Source organism: Alligator mississippiensis, chromosome 5 (genome assembly GCF_030867095.1).
Source record: "Alligator mississippiensis isolate rAllMis1 chromosome 5, rAllMis1, whole genome shotgun sequence".
In the NCBI taxonomy this organism is placed as follows: domain Eukaryota; kingdom Metazoa; phylum Chordata; order Crocodylia; family Alligatoridae; genus Alligator; species Alligator mississippiensis.
In genome coordinates this window covers 96,497,929-96,513,760 of record NC_081828.1, presented here as the reverse complement: position 1 = coordinate 96,513,760, position 15,832 = coordinate 96,497,929, and the positions used below count along the sequence as shown (strand labels likewise).

The 15,832-nt window shown below is 45.6% G+C and overlaps 1 long non-coding RNA gene across 1 annotated transcript in view; it reads right to left on the bottom strand.

Moving 5' to 3' along the window:
• Nucleotides 1-1,495: 1,495 nt before the first annotated feature.
• Nucleotides 1,496-15,832, bottom strand: part of LOC132250643 (uncharacterized) — a 41,259-nt gene continuing 26,922 nt past the window's right edge. The window contains exons 2-3 of the long non-coding RNA XR_009462240.1: nucleotides 2,676-2,768; nucleotides 1,496-2,314 (exon numbers count right to left, since the gene is read on the bottom strand). This is a non-coding gene — a long non-coding RNA (uncharacterized LOC132250643). The remainder of the gene's footprint in view (nucleotides 2,315-2,675; nucleotides 2,769-15,832) is intronic.

The following is a 15,832-nucleotide window of genomic DNA, read 5'->3' as shown; positions in this document are numbered from 1 at the left end:
GATAACATTCATAGTACTTCACAGTACTTCTCTGAAACTAAACAGTCGGGACACTAATATGGTTTCTCTCCTCTAAGCATTCTCTAGTGCTGAACAAGTGTTGAATTCTAACAGAAACTACCTCTTTACAGCCTGGACTTCTATAGGCTTTCTTGCTCTTGTGTTGACTTCCAATGGAGGCTTCACCCACAGTCAGCCCATGCTTTTTTTCATTCCTTCTTTGTTTATTTTGTGGTGCACAATGGCATCTTGGGGTTTTCTGAATATTTTTGGATGCAATCAATTTATGCTATTTTTTGCTGTAAATCCTTGGTATTTTTCCATGAGTTGTGATGACTCTCCCATTGATCAGTTCAATAGAAAATACCTCCTTTTAGACATTCCAGGTACCTTTCCATATGTTCTGGTTTCTTATAGTTTGCCAGGTAATGATCCTCATTCTTTCTTGTTTTGTGAATTCTACCATCAGCTGAAATATTGTGTCTGGCTATGATTAACAACCTGCACTTTTAAGAAAGAACTGAAGAAAATTATCTCTTCTCTGTGGACCAAGGCCTTGTATTAGTGGAGAGGATTGTGTTTCCAAATGATTCGCAGAGTTATGTTGCTCAGAGTCTCATACTCCTGGCAGAGTCTCCCATGGCAAACAGGCCTGTGGGGAGGGTCCAGACAGTGATAGTAATTTATTGGATTTATTGGATTTTATGCTTTCTGACAAAAGTTTTACCCTTCAGATGATTTAGAACCCACGTGTCAGTGATCATAAAGTGCATGGTTGTGTGTGTGTCAGGGAGAGAGAAAGAGGGACTTGAGCATCTTTTCATTTGAGATGTTTTCCTGTTTAAATAAAACTGTTTTCTCTAATCCCATCAGGGAAAGAAGGAGGCAAGTGTTTTATAAATTGATTTTTCCTAAATGATATATTGATATACACCATTGTATTCTCTGACAAGATGAGTTGAAATGAAGAGCTTTTAAATGTGGGAGACCTGTTCTGACCAGAAAATGATTTGAAAATATTCTAAATCTAGTAAAACATGGTCCATGATATAGGAATGAAATTGTGCTTAGGATGCATTTTTGGTTGGCAGAAGCTTAATATCTGACTCCTGCTCTTATCAGTACCACATTCAATACATTGCATGGATGTCTGTTAGGAAAATATGAAACAATCTGAAATTGGGTAACAGAAAACTGGATTTGTTTGTTTGAGGGGGTTTTTTAAATTTCCAGTATCAGTTTCACTTGTTAATCCCCATCAAGCTGAAAAGTCAAAATCTTAAATTGCCATTAATCAGAAATCAATTTGGGAAGGTAGAGGAAAATTTCATAACAACCAAAATATTTCATTTTGATGACACTTCATTTATATTTCATCCTTTCTTTGTACACTTTTAACTTTTAGAAGCATAAAGTAATTTTGAACCAGAAATCCTTGTTTCATTTTAAAGATGTTGAAACAGTCTGTTTCAAGAATTTTGATATTTTCCTCTTTTTTATTTTTTCAAGATATAAAAATTTATCAAACTGACCTTAGAACAGTTTGTCATAATAAATCAGCATTTTATAAAGAAAGTATTTTCACTAAAACATTCCCAACATTGTCTTTATGCCTTATTCTAGATACATTTTTTAATAAAGTTGAGTGTCACATTAAGAGTGATTGATGGCTCTTGTGGAACTCCCTTTCTTTATGCTGATGGTAAGAGCTAGAAGTAGTCCACAAGTTCAGCTACCTAGGTTTCACAGTGACCACCAACCTCTCACTGGATGAAGAACTTAATGTTTGCATCAGAAAGGCTGCCACCACCTTCAGCAACCTAACTCAAAGCTTACGATCAAAACCAAAATGCTAGTGTACAAAGCTTGGTTAGTCAGCACTCTCATGTATGGTGCTGAAACATGGACAAATTATGTACATCAAGAGAAAAAGTTAACCAGGTTCTAGCTGTGCTGTTTATGCCACATACTCAACATCAAATGCCAAGATAAAGTTACCAATGCAGAGTCTCTTCCAAGGGCAAATTTACCAAGTGTGACAGCCTTACTCAAACAGAGACAACTGCACTCTCTAGACCATCTAAGCAGATTGGAATATGGATGTATACCCAAGGACATGCTGCATCGGGTACTCTCAGAAGGAAGAAAAACAACAGGACATCCCAAGCTTCACTACAAAGATGCATGCAAGTGAGTTATGAAGGCATTTGGAATTGATCCTGACCAATGGGAAACTTTGGCAAATGATCAGAACAAGTGGTGTCATTGTCTCCACCAAGGCATCAAAGTCCACGACAGGAATTGGTCCCAACAGCTGGAAGAGAAAAAAGTCCATAGGAAGCAAGCAGCTCCTGAACCACCTAATCATGCCTTATACACTTGCAACCACTGCTACAGATTATGCAAATCTCAGATCAGACTATTCAGTCATGTGAGACACTGCAAACCATCTACATCATAGGCTGCAATATCCACCATCTCTCACAGATGAAAGGATGCCAAACAGTTGAGTGTCACAAGGCATTAACAACTGCAAATGTAAAAGCAAAACTAATAGCTCTGCCATAACTATTTATAGGACATGAGACAAAAGTAGAAGGGATTGATTACTGCTATCTTGTATTTCTGTACATGTACATCACTTAGTGAATTTTTCTGAGTAAAAAATCTCTTACCAGCAATTTTTTCCTACAGAGTTCTGTGCAGGACAGATGACTCCTCTCCCTCTTTCACTGACACTGTCACATATTTTCTGAGAAGGTGAGCATCTGTTCATGGGAAGGAGAAAGTGTGGTATCATAACAAATCGCAGTTTCATCATATGATGAATGGAAAATAAGTTCTCTGATTTTTTTAAGCATACTATTTTCTTTGCTGGGGCTTGAGAGAAAATAAATTTATTTTGAATACATGGAGAAAATAACCATGGAAACTTATGAGAAAATGATACTTCTAGGCTAGGGACAGAAATTGCACATAAACTGGTTTAAGTGATCAAAAAAAAGTTCAAATCTGTAACATAACAGAAGTTCAGTGCACATAAACCACATTCTAAATGGCTAAAAAATAGTTAAGATAAGCCTGGAAGGATATAGTATCAGATTCAACTTATTTAGGTTAAATCAGTTCATTGAACATCTATCCCAGATCTGCTACCGATTAAAGTAAACTGTAGACCACTACAGACATGTGGCTGAATTTCCAGAATCAAAAGTGAATGTCTGTTCATTTGCTTATTGGTTCAATTTACACAGCTTAGACTAGCCTGTAAAGATTGAATCAATTCACCCCTCGACTTTTTCACTGTCTGTATTTAGCCCTAATGGGAAATAGGCTGGGTTGTCTTTCCAATGTCATTGCTGTTCTTAGAGGTAATATAAATTCAATTGAGGATCCTACGATGCTAAACCAGTAGCATTAAGATGACTGAAACTACAACACTCTCACTACAGCTTTGGCAAAATATGCTAAGATTTATCATTGCTAGATAAATCATCTTTGTACAAAGAAAGGTGCTACAGGTTGCTCACTAAAAATAAAATAAAGATCCAGATCCTTGGATAGTATTGACTGGCATAATTCTGTATACTTTAACTATATCAGTTATGTAGACTAAAAAGATAGTAAACAAGCAAAAATGGAGGGGCAGAGGGCTGGCAGTTATAAAAGGTTAAATAAGCTTTCCCTGCTGAAGCATCCTTCCTCTAGTGACTCTGTACATGATGAACCAGCATTTATTTCTGGCAGATCAATCTTAAGTCCCAAACATCCTTGTTGTCCACTACCAGGTAGTTATGTGCATTTCCTGCCTGCACTGTGGGTTGGAAAGAATCCTCTAGAAGTTCTGGTGTGTAGAATACTGGCCAGCAAAGCAGCCAGGCAAGTTTAAGTCTACTCTGTGAAGGGGTAGGGGCTTGGGGAAAGGGGGGGGGGAGGGAGATTGAGGCCCGACATTACAATGTGTATGGGGTAGAGGTAGGTGCTGGGGTGAATAGGGCCCCAGTCTAGGTCATGAGACTATCAAAGCCCCAGGCAGCAGATCCAGGGGCATGGGGAGGGGGTGGTTCCTGCCACTGCTTGCATCCTGGGGGAGGCAAGGTGGGGCACATGCCCCACAATCTGTGCATGGGGTGAAGGCAGGCTGCTACTGTGGGCTGGGCTGTGCGCCCCACTGCTGCTGCTCTGGGAGTGGCATGATGCCATATGCTTGCTGCTGCCAGGCTGTGCCCCATCCCCTGCCCACCCAGCAGCAGCAGACACATAGCATCACATGCTCTTGGGACAAAGGCAATGGGACACAATGCCCCAGTGCACAGCAACAGCCTGCACTAACCCCACATACAGATTGGGGGGGGCACATGCCCACTGGGCCTCTGCTGTGGTGTGCACCGCAGCAGGAAACCCCCCCCCCCACACACACACACCCCTGAATGAGCTGCCTGGGCTGTGAGCATCTCATAACCTACCCTATTGCCCCATTCACCCCAGCCCATGCCCCTGCCTCTGCCCCATTCCCTCCCTCACTGTGGGAGCCTTGATCTGCCTGCCCACACCTCTTCCTCATGACAAACTTACCTTCGGGGGGGGGGGTTCAGGTGCATGCATGCACACATATGTGCACACTCAGCCCCCCCCAATAATATTTTTTCCTTCCGCCTATGACCCCCCCCCCCAATCTCACTAGAGAGTGTTTGTGGGGGGTGGGGTAAGAATAAGAAAAGGGTATTGAGCCTTCAATGCAGGTGCTTGAAGGCTGGAAAGGGCAATCCATGGGGATATATAAACCCAGCTCCAGAGAAGAGCAGTTAGTCAGGCCCTGACAGGGCTAACAAGAGTTCTTATTCATCTGTACATGTGGCATCAGAAACAATAAGCTGTGAATAGGCCCACTAGAACTGGAGCTGGGATAATCCCAGCCACACTGAGGAGAGGCTGAACAAGAGACCTAGGAAAGGGCTGTAGAAGTCTTTGCTATGATGAATGAGGAAGTCAGAAGGGAGATCAGAGGCTGCTGAAGACACAATGGAGAAGCATGTAGTATGTTTGGGGGATTGTTTTTTTTTCAGCTAGTGAACCTGAGAGAACTTTTTGTTCCATGAGGGGAAGAAGGCGGCCTTATGGACTGATTATTGGGCTAGAGAGGCCCAGGAAATTTTGGGTTTGACAGTGATGAGCCTGAAAGGCTGATTTATACTGAAAGTGATGGAGCTGATAAGGGGACACAGGCCTAAGCAGGAATAGGCCCAGTGATGTAAACATAGGAACAGAGACACCTTTAACTAAACTGATGGTCTACTCCACAATAATACTACTATCAAAGTCATGGCAGACAATAGATAATTAGGCATTCAGTACCTGGAAAGGGGAAGCAGGTGAGGCCTGATAGCCAAAGGGATCTGTTACAAATACACAACCAAATTTGATTACTTATTTTAAGGTGGGTGGTGGGGAGAGGGAAATCATAGAAAGACATCAACAAAGATACAGCCTCTATGATGCATATTCAAGCTTTTTTTCCCCTTAACTGAAGCCATTTGAAGCAGAAATACTTTGTTTTAAGAAATGCATCTTATATTCAAAGAACTGTAGTATATACATTCTTCACCTAAAAATTCTTGAATGTAGAGGAATTAACAGTGTTCTTTTCAGAGACTGCTAAATTCTAGTTAGGTCTTTCAAATACATTTCCCAAAGAAGTGAAAGATAACTAAAGAACACAGAGGCATGCTCATTGGACAAAATAAGTCAGTATTTGACTCCTTTCTTTCCTGTCCCTTTGGTCCTGTCTCTCCTTCTGTTTCCTGTTGGCTTCACATGAAGGAGCATTCAAGAGCAAAGTTTTATGTATATACCAGTTAGGCATCTGCAAACACATCAATTAAATCAGCTGTTGTGTCCAACCTCAGCTGCTGATATAAGATGAAGTGGACTTACTGTTTGTTTAAATGATGGGGATCTGGTAGTTTTTTAGACTTAATGCAGAATTTTCTTACTAGGAGGGTAGTAAAACACTGGAACAGGTTACCCAGAGAGGTGGTAGAACCTCCATCCTTGCAGCTTTGTAAAATCTGGCTAGACAAAGCTTTGGCTGAGATGATCTAGTTGGGGATATTTCTGTTTTGAATAGGGGTCTGGGCTACATGACCTCCTAAAGTCCCTTCCAACTCTACTTCTCTATGATTCTATTATTGTAAATCAAATTTGGAATGAAAACTAAAATTATGATTTGACAGAAAAAGAAAGATTTGCTAACCAATGTATCCTTGTCCTCACTAGGAAATGTTTTATCCATTTTTCATCAGTGAGGCAGCAGCCAGCAGTATTTCTTACAGACCAAATTCTAGTTTGAAATTTGGAAGGGGATTTATTGACATGGGGAAAAAACCTATGTCAGGTTACCATTAGAGTTTAAGCTGTTGGTAGCACTGGTACACTGTTGCACTGGAGTTCTGATCCAGCAAAACACTGAAGTGTATTGAATTTTAAGCATCTAAGTTGGTCCCATTTGAAGTTCATGGGTAACTTGTGTGCCTTCTGGATTGCAGCATGGTTTTTGAAAACTGCTTAAGAACTGTCAGGGATAATTCACCCCATGAGTGTAAAAGTTTGCATCATTATTTTTGTTGTAAATATTTCAATAAAAACACTGACTAGCCCATAGAAATCACTGTGGAGGAAAAAAAGACAATTAGGCCCTCCCAGAATAAAATATTTACAAATGCCTTGTTCTGTCTAAATAGTGAAAATAATAGGGTGTTAAGTACACTAACTTGGTCACTTTTGTCCAAAGTGTGGAATAATATGGAACAAAAGTTTTTAAATTAAATGCACAGCAGATTAGATCATATCATAAGGAAAAAATTAGGCCAATGTTTCATGTACTGGGCAATAACCTAAGCATAAATCCACACTTTTACAGTGGAACTAGGTTATTATTATGGAGATTAAAGAGATGTAGTAAGTGCAGCCAGCATGCAAGCCATGTGCAAACAAACTGGCTTCTGGGTGTCTCCTCCAACCTCCTATTTATATCACTTCTCCTCCTTCTACCTTGCTTGCTGGTTGCTACACCATTCATTTTCAATACTTTAAGTGTCAGGACATCCTAAAAAGCCCCCTTGGCTGAACAGGGAACTCCAGGAGAGTCTGAGGGCACAGAAAGAGATGTATAGGCAATGGAAGCAGGGAGCAGTCACCAAGGAGGAATATATCTACCTGGCGCACTATTGCAGGGAATCAGTTGGACAGGCCAAGGCAGGGCTTGAGCTCAGACTGGCTTCAACAATCAAGGCCAATAAAAAGTCCTTCTTCAGGTATATAGTGGGCAAAAGGAAAGCTCAGAGCAACATAGGGCCCTTGCAGGACACATCAGGACAGTTGGTGGTTGATGCGGGGAAAAAAGCAGAGCTCTTCAATGAGTTATTTGCTTCAGTATTTCTATGTACTGACCAAGCCAATTCCCCCACTTCGATCATTGACAGATGTCCACATGGCACCAGTCTGCCTACGGTTAGTTCTGAAATAGTTAAGGAGCTCCTGGAGGAGCTGGATGGGTACAAGTCAGCAGGCCTAGATGATCTCCATCCACGGCTGCTGAAGGAATTGGCCAGTGTCATAGCTGAGCCGCTGGCACAGCTGTTCGAGCACTCATGGTCTTCCGGCCAGGTCCCTGAGGACTGGAGAAGGGCCAATGTGGCGCCCATTTTCAAGAAAGGGAGAAGGGATGAGCTGGGTAACTTTAGACCAGTCAGTCTTACCTCTAGTCCTGGGAAAATGGTAGAGAAAATAATCAAAGAACACATTTGTGCAGGCCCAGCAGGGGAAATGATGCTGAGGGGAAACCAACATGGGTTTGTCACAGGTAAATCCGGCCTGACAAACCTTGTAGCTTTCTATGACCAGGTCACACACTGCCTGGACACGGGAGCCGAAGCTGATGTCATCTTCCTGGACTTTAGGAAGGCCTTCAACACAGTTTCACACCCTATCCTCATTGGGAAGCTAGCAGACTGTGGAGTGGATGCCTGTACAGTGAGGTGGGTGGCCAAGTGGCTTAGGGACCGCACCCAGAGACTGGTGGTGGATGGTTCTTTCTCAGGCTGGAGGGAGGTGGGCAGTGGGGTCCTGCAGGGTTCAGTCCTCAGACCGATATTATTTAATATCTTCATCAGTGATTAGGATGAGGGCGTAGAGAGCACCCTCTCCAAATTTACTGATGATACCAAGTTATGGGGCAAAGTTAGTACACCGGAGGGCAGGGAGCAGATTCAGGCTGATCTGGAGAAGTTGGATCAATGGGCAGAAAGAAATAGGATGCAATTTAATAAAGATAAATGTAAGGTACTCCACCTGGGAAGGAGGAACCCCCAGCACACCTATAGGTTGGGAAGTGTCCTTCCCAGCAGCTCGGAGGCAGAGAGGGATCTTGGAGTCATAATTGAGCCAGCAGTGTAACGAGGCCATCAACAAGGCCAATTGCACCTTGTCGTGCATTAGCAGGTGCATGACTAATAGAACAAAGGAGGTGATGCTCCCCCTCTATGAGGCACTGGTCAGGCTGCAGTTGGAGTACTGTGTCCAGTTTTGGGTGCCACACTTCAAGACGGACACAGGGAATCTAGAGAGGGTCCAGAGGAAGGCCACTCACATGATTAGTGGCCTTTGTGATAGCCCCTATGGGGGGAGGTTGAGAGAGCTGAATCTCTTCAGCCTTCACAAGGGACAGCTGAGGGGAGATCTTGTGGCCACCTATAAATTTATTTAGGGAGGTCAATGCAGAAGAGGGGAAACGCTGTTTACTAAGGCACCCCAGGGAGTGACTAGGAATAACGGGTGTAAACTAGTTGAGAGTGGATTTAGTTTAGATATTAGGAAAAAAATTTTCACAGTAAGGGTGGCCAGGATCTGGAATGGGCTTCCAAGAGAGGTGGTGCTATCACCTAGCTTGGAGGTCTTCAAAAGGAGGCTAGATAGTCACCTGGCTGGGGTCATCTAACCTCGGTCTTATTTCCTGCCAGGGGCAGGGGGTTGGACACGATGATCCATCGTGGTCCCTTCTGACTCTATAATCTATGAATCTATGAATCTAAATAGGGCTGTGCAAAGCTTTGGGTCCTGATTTGATTCAGAGAAGATTCGTCCCGATTTGGTGGCCAACTCTCCAAATTGAATCAGGGGACAAATAAAAAGGTCTGAATCAATTTGAAGCTCTCCAAATTGATTTGGAAAAGATTCGGAGACCTTCGGTGATTTGGGCAGTCCCCACCCACTGCAGCAGGAATCTGGAGAAGGACTCACAGCTGGTAAGTAGGGGGTGGGGGAGGGGAGGCCGGAGAAGGGGAGGGAACCATGGGGGACCCCTGCCAGGCCTTATCCCCTGCCTGCTCCCCCAGCCTCCCTGAGCACCCCCGACCCCCGCCTTCTCCCTTAGCCCCCCCATGGCTGCCGTACCCAGCTCCAGCTCCCAGTCCTTTAAAAAAAAGCCCTGACTCACTGGATGCTGCCTGGCGGAGGTGAGGGAAGGTGTGATTCCTCACTGCCCCCCACTGCCCCACACTGTATGGGGGTTAATTAACTGGTTAATCATGCCTTATGTGTAATGTGCAGATGGGGCCTATGAAACAGAGAATTATTGAAAAAGTTGAGACCTGTGGTTTTTGGACATTGGGGAGAGAAGGAGGAGCTTCAATAGGAGGCAGTAATATTACCTGTATTATCATAGCACCAGGAGGACCAGAATTCTGTTTTGCCAAGTGTTATACAGACACAGAATAAAAAGATGGCTGCTACTACAAATATCTTAAGATTTAAGTATAAAACAGGACAACAAATAAGTATAAACAGGTGAGGGAACACAAGAAAATATTGGTCTCCAACTTGCCTGAAATTAGTCACTGGGGAATGAGTATGGAGTGGGTGGGGACTGAGCCACTACTGGGCACAGAGTGCACCAGTAGTTTGCAGGTAGACAAGGCTTTCTGGAGATCCTCCCTTCCAGGATTCACTGCCACCACCCTATAGATGAGCTTTATTTGCCTCAGACAAATAGCTGCAGAGGCATATATGGAAAGCAATATTATATTATTTTTCATACTTTTGTCCACTGATTTATACATTCTATAACAAGTATGGATGTGATGGACCATATAAACTTAATAATTATTAGTTAGTCATGGGGTTTTTTCGAAGTGTCAAAAGTATCATATTTAAGACATGAGTAGTGAGAAGCAATTGATGCTACCCATAAATGACTGAAAAATCATCATGTAATTTCATGTACTCAAGAATACTTTGCAGACAAAAAGGATAACTCAATATGGGTCACAGGACAACATCTCACTGTCCAGTGTGTGGCAGATCATAAAAGGTTGGAATAAGGAAGCTGGTACTGCTAGGATGGAAGAGATTTCTTCCTCTCCTTTCCTGCCATCCTTCCCACTCTGCAGCAATAACCTCCCAAAGCCCTTTCCATTCATCCCAGAAAATAAAGCTTGCTGCTGAGCCAGTGAGCTCACACACATCAATGTCTTAGCATTATCCCAGCAATCTAAGAGGTTTTGAGTTAGACACTTCATACACAGTCACCTTCTCACAAACACAGAAAGTTAGAGTTTATATTACAAAGACCTCCCAGAGATCTCTGTCTTGATATATATTCATAAAATTAGAGAGGTTTATCCAGCAACTTCACAGAGGCCAGCTCAGAGAATTAGATGGTGCTAAACTAGAGAACTCACAAAAATATAGGCCAAGATATCAGACAAGCAAGCTGGATGTACTGAGCCATTCGGTACCAGGAATCCTCTGCCCTGACATCAGATCGGCCAACTGATGAGGAATTGAGGCAAAAATCTCACAGAGGACTCTGCCTTAAATAGAGCTGCTGAGGAGCTGTTGATATTACAGAGGTCCCTACTTTGACATCATCTCAGTCAGGTATAGGTGCTTAGGTAGTTGCCTCAAAAGCCCCTTACCCTTGATATTCAGGCATGCAAAAACCTCTGTTAATAGCAACTTTTTGGTAAGGGAAAAATACACAAGCTATAAAATCATTCAACTGTATGAAACACCTTGTTATAGTCATGTAGATATGCATATGCGTGTGCACTCTCACACATATATCTTACATATACCAAAAAAGTAAACAGTAGTCCTTCATTGTAACAGTCAAAATATGCCACACTGAAATTAATTCTGTGGCATGGCAATGTTCTTGGCTAGAAGATTCTGTATTTTCTAGTTTTTATGACCTTAATTTGGGTATCATCCAGGAATCCAAGATATTATCCTGTTATTCCCATATCCCACAGTCCTTTTATTTCAAGAACTTTAATGTCTTTTAGGATGACTTTTGATATATTGAATAATTCATAGTTTCATTGATTCATAGATTGTAGAGTCAGATGGGACCACAAAGTATCATACTATCCGACCCCCCGCCCCTGGCAGGACAGAGGACCAAGGTCAGATGACCTCAGCCAGGTGACTATCAAGCCTCCTGTTGAAGACCTCCAAGTTTGGTGATAGTACCACCTCTCTTGCAAGCCCATTCCAGCTTCTGGCCACCCTTACTGTAAAAAAAATCTTCCTAACATCTAACCTGAATCTACTCTCCACTAGTTTGTACCCATTATTCCTAGTTACTCCTAGGGGTGCTCTGGTAAATAGCGCTTCTCCAATTCCCTGTTTTCCCCCCTTGATAAACTTATAGGCAGCTACAAGGTCTCCCCTTTAGCTGTCTCTTGTGAAGGCTGAAGAGATCCAGATCCCTCAACCTCCCCACGTAAGGTCTTTCACAAAGACCACTAATCATGTGAGTGGCCCTTCTCTGAACCCTGTCCAGATTCTCTGTGTCCCTCGTGAAGTGCAGTGCCCAAAACTGGGCACAGTACTCCAACTGAGGCCTGACCAATGCCACATAGATGGGGAGCATCACCTCCCTCGATCTGTTGGTCATGTATCTGCTAATGCACGACAAGGTGCAATTGGCCTTGTTGATGGCCTTGACCACAAGCATAAGAAGAATCCTTTTATCACATGGTTGAGCATGGCAACTACACGTCAGGTGTGTATACTGTTGTTGCGAGTTGAATGTTTTCATACTAAAGGAAGTATGTAAAAGTGAAAGTTAAGTATAAAAAGAGAAGACAGAAATTGTTGGAGACACATCAGTGTAAACCTGGAGTGTTACAGTGATGAGTTAGACCCAAAATGTTACTTAGATTGTCAGTGGCCACATCTACATGAGATGCTACTGTGCAGTGGTTACTTTACATTTATTTAGTACTTGTATAAGCAAGGCACTCGGGAACCAGCAGCGGGAAGGAGAGGAGTCAGCACACGTGTGTCCCGCATGCACGTGTGCCCCTTTTGCCAACTGACTGACCGGAGGCGGCAGCAGCAGCAGAGGAATCGGCAGCGGGGGCAGCAGCAGCTGATCCCCTGAAGGTAAGTGGGGCGGAGGGACCCGGCACAGCTGAGCCGGATCCGGAGGGGAAGCCCCCCGGGTCCCATATAGCTGAGCCGGTAGGGAGCCGCGCTCCCGAGCTGTGCGGTGCGAACAAAGTGCGCAAACAGGCGCGCTCTGTAAGAGCACGCCGGCATTTGCGCAGGCATTCGCGCCAGCGGGCGGGCAGGAAGGGCCAGGAGTGGCACTCCTGTAGGGGTAGGGTGTAGACACCGCACAGGTCTACAAACAGCAGCTTATACAATGGTGTCGATGAGGAGTGCTGCTAGGGCTTCTGCCCAGGGGGACAAGGCTACCCGGGGCAGGTCTGAGGCCTCCACCCAGACCGAGCAAATGGGGGAGCTGATGTCCCCCTACCTCCTGGCCTGTGGGGGATCCCCAGCAGGGCCGGGGGGGGCAGAGATTGGGGGCCCCCACACCTGTCCGGCAGGTGCCCGTCTTAGGGCTCTGGAGGCGCAGGTGAGGGAGCTCCGGGAGGAGGTTAGCAGGCTGAGGGGGATCAGGGAGGCAGAGGATTAAATTGACAGATATTTCCTTTCCCTGCAGGCCCAGGCACCGAAGGAAGAAGCAGCCCGGGGAATGCCCTCCACAGCAGAGTGGCAGACGGTCACAGCCAGGACCGGAGCAGCTCGCAGTAAACTGGTACCAGCTTCTCCAGTCCAACTGGAGAACAGGTACGAGGCCCTGGTGACCCTGCAGGAGATGGAAGGGGAGGAGGACACCCTTGGGCAAGAAGAAACACCACGTTCTTCACACTCCAAACAGATCAAGAGATCCACGAGGACCCAGAGGAGGAGGCGACGAGTGCTCATCATAGGCGACTCTATCCTGAGAGGTACAGAAGGACCCATCTGTCGCCAGGACCCCTCGGCACGAGAGGTATGCTGCCTCCCTGGAGCAAAGATTCGGGATGTGACGGAGGTAATCCAGGCCAGGATCAAGCCCACCGATTACTACCCCATGGTCCTAGTACATGTGGGTACTAATGATGTGGCCAGGAGAACCCCCGATCACCTGATGGCAGACTACAGTGCTCTGGGTGGCGTGCTGAAGGAGTTCAGTGCACAGGTGGTTTTCTCTTCCATCCTACCAGTGACCGGACGAGGAAGACGGCAGGAGAACTGCATCAGAGAGACCAACTGGCGGCTTCGGCAGTGGTGTCTCGAGGCAGGCTTCGAATTCCTAGACAATGACCCGCACATCACGACGAGGGACATGCTCAGCTGGGATGGGCTTCACCTGTCCCCTAAAGGTAAGCGTGTGTTTTCTACTAGGTTGGCGGATCTCCTCCGGCGGGTTTTAAACTAGGCTCGTCGGGGGGAGGGGAGTACGAGGGCAGGGGAAGCTGTGGACCACCAAACCATGTGGCACCCACAAGGACAGCCCAGCCTGAAGAAGGAGAACATTGGAAACCTGAAAGCCATGGGGAGACCAACACTACAGAACAGGTAAGAAACAAGAAGGTAAGAAACAATGGGCCCCTTGGGACTTGGAGCGGGGGGGCAGCAAAGGCACCAGTCGCAGGGCTCAAGTGCCTATATACTAATGCTAGGAGCATGGGGAACAAGCAGGATGAACTAGCGCTCCTGCTTGCACTAAACACCTATGACTTAGTGGGGCTAACAGAGACCTGGTGGGATTCATCCCATGACTGGGCGGTACATATTGAGGGCTATAGATTGTATAGAAAGGACAGGTTGGGGAAGACTGGGGTGGGGGTTGCACTTTATGTCAGTGAGCAATATACATCAACCCTCATCAAGACAGAATCCAAGGTTGAGGAAGTAGAAGGATTGTGGGTTAGGCTACATGGGGGGCAAGGAGAAAGGGATTTGGTGGTAGGGGTCTGCTACAGACCCCCACACCAAGGGGAAGAAATAGATGCGGGGCTCCTGAGGCAACTCTCGGAGACCATAAAAGCTAAAGAGGCGGTAGTCATGGGGGACCTAAACTACCCTGACATCTGCTGGGAGACGCAGACAGCAAGGTCCCATCACTCACGCAGGTTTCTTACCTGTGTACAGGACCTCCACTTGACACAGGAGGTGCATGGTCCCTCTAGGGAGAATGCCATACTGGATCTGGTATTGGCAATGGGAGATGACATGATAGGGGACCTCCAGATCGGTAGCCATTTGGGAGACAGTGATCACCTAATAATAGAATTCAACATAAGACGGCGAGTGGTTAATGTAACTAGTAGGGTGAAAGTGCTAGACTTTAGGAAAGCTGATCTCAATGCACTCAGGCGATTAGTCAAGGAAGCACTGCAGAGTAGGAGTTTTGAAGGGATGGGAGCCCAAGAAGGGTGGCTGTGCCTAAAGGAAACGATCCTTCGGGCACAAAGCAAGACGATCCCCGAGCGAGGCAAAAAAGGGAAAGGGGCCAGGAGGCTTCCATGGCTGACCAGAGAAATCCAGGGCAGCCTAAGGGCCAAAAGGGGAGCACATAAAAAGTGGAAACGGGGTGAGATCACTAAAGATGAATATACCTCCTCTGCTCGTGCTTGTAGGGAGGCAGTTAGGCTGGCCAAAGCTACCATGGAGCTGAGGATGGCAACCCAAGTAAAAGACAACAAGAAATTGTTTTATAGATATATTGGGAGTAAAGGAAGGCCCAGGGAGGAATAGGACCACTGCTAAATGGGCAGAAACAATTGGTGACAGATAGGGGGGACAAGGCTGAACTCCTCAACGAGTTCTTTGCCTCAGTGTTCCTAAGTGAGGGGCACGACAAGTTTCTCACTGGGGTTGTAGAGAGGCAGCAGCAAGGCGCCAGACTTCCATACGTAGATCCTGAGGTGGTGCAGAGTCATTTGGAAGAACTGGATGCCTTTAAATCGGCAGGCCCGGATGGGCTTCATCCGAGGGTGCTGAAGGCACTGGCCGACATCATTGCAGAGCCACTGGCAGGAATATTCAAACGCTCGTGGCGCACGGGCCAAGTCCCTGAGGACTGGAAAAGGGCTAACATGGTCCCCATTTTCAAAAAGGGGAGGAAGGAGGACCCGGGCAGCTATAGGCCAGTCAGCCTCACCTCCATCCTTGGTAAAGTCTTTGAAAAAATTATCAAGGCTCACATTTGTGAGAGCCCGGCAGGGCAAATTATGCTGAGGGGAAACCAGCACGGGTTTGTGGTGGGCAGATCGTGCCTGACCAATCTAGTCTCTTTCTATGACCAGGTTACGAAACGCCTGGACACAGGAGGAGGGGTGGATGTCGTATACTTGGACTTCAGGAAGGCCTTCGATATGGTATCCCACCCCATACTGGTGAACAAGTTAAGAGGCTATGACGTGGATGACTGCACAGTCTGGTGGGTGGCAAATTGGCTAGAGGGCCGCACCCAAAGAGTCGTGGTAGATGG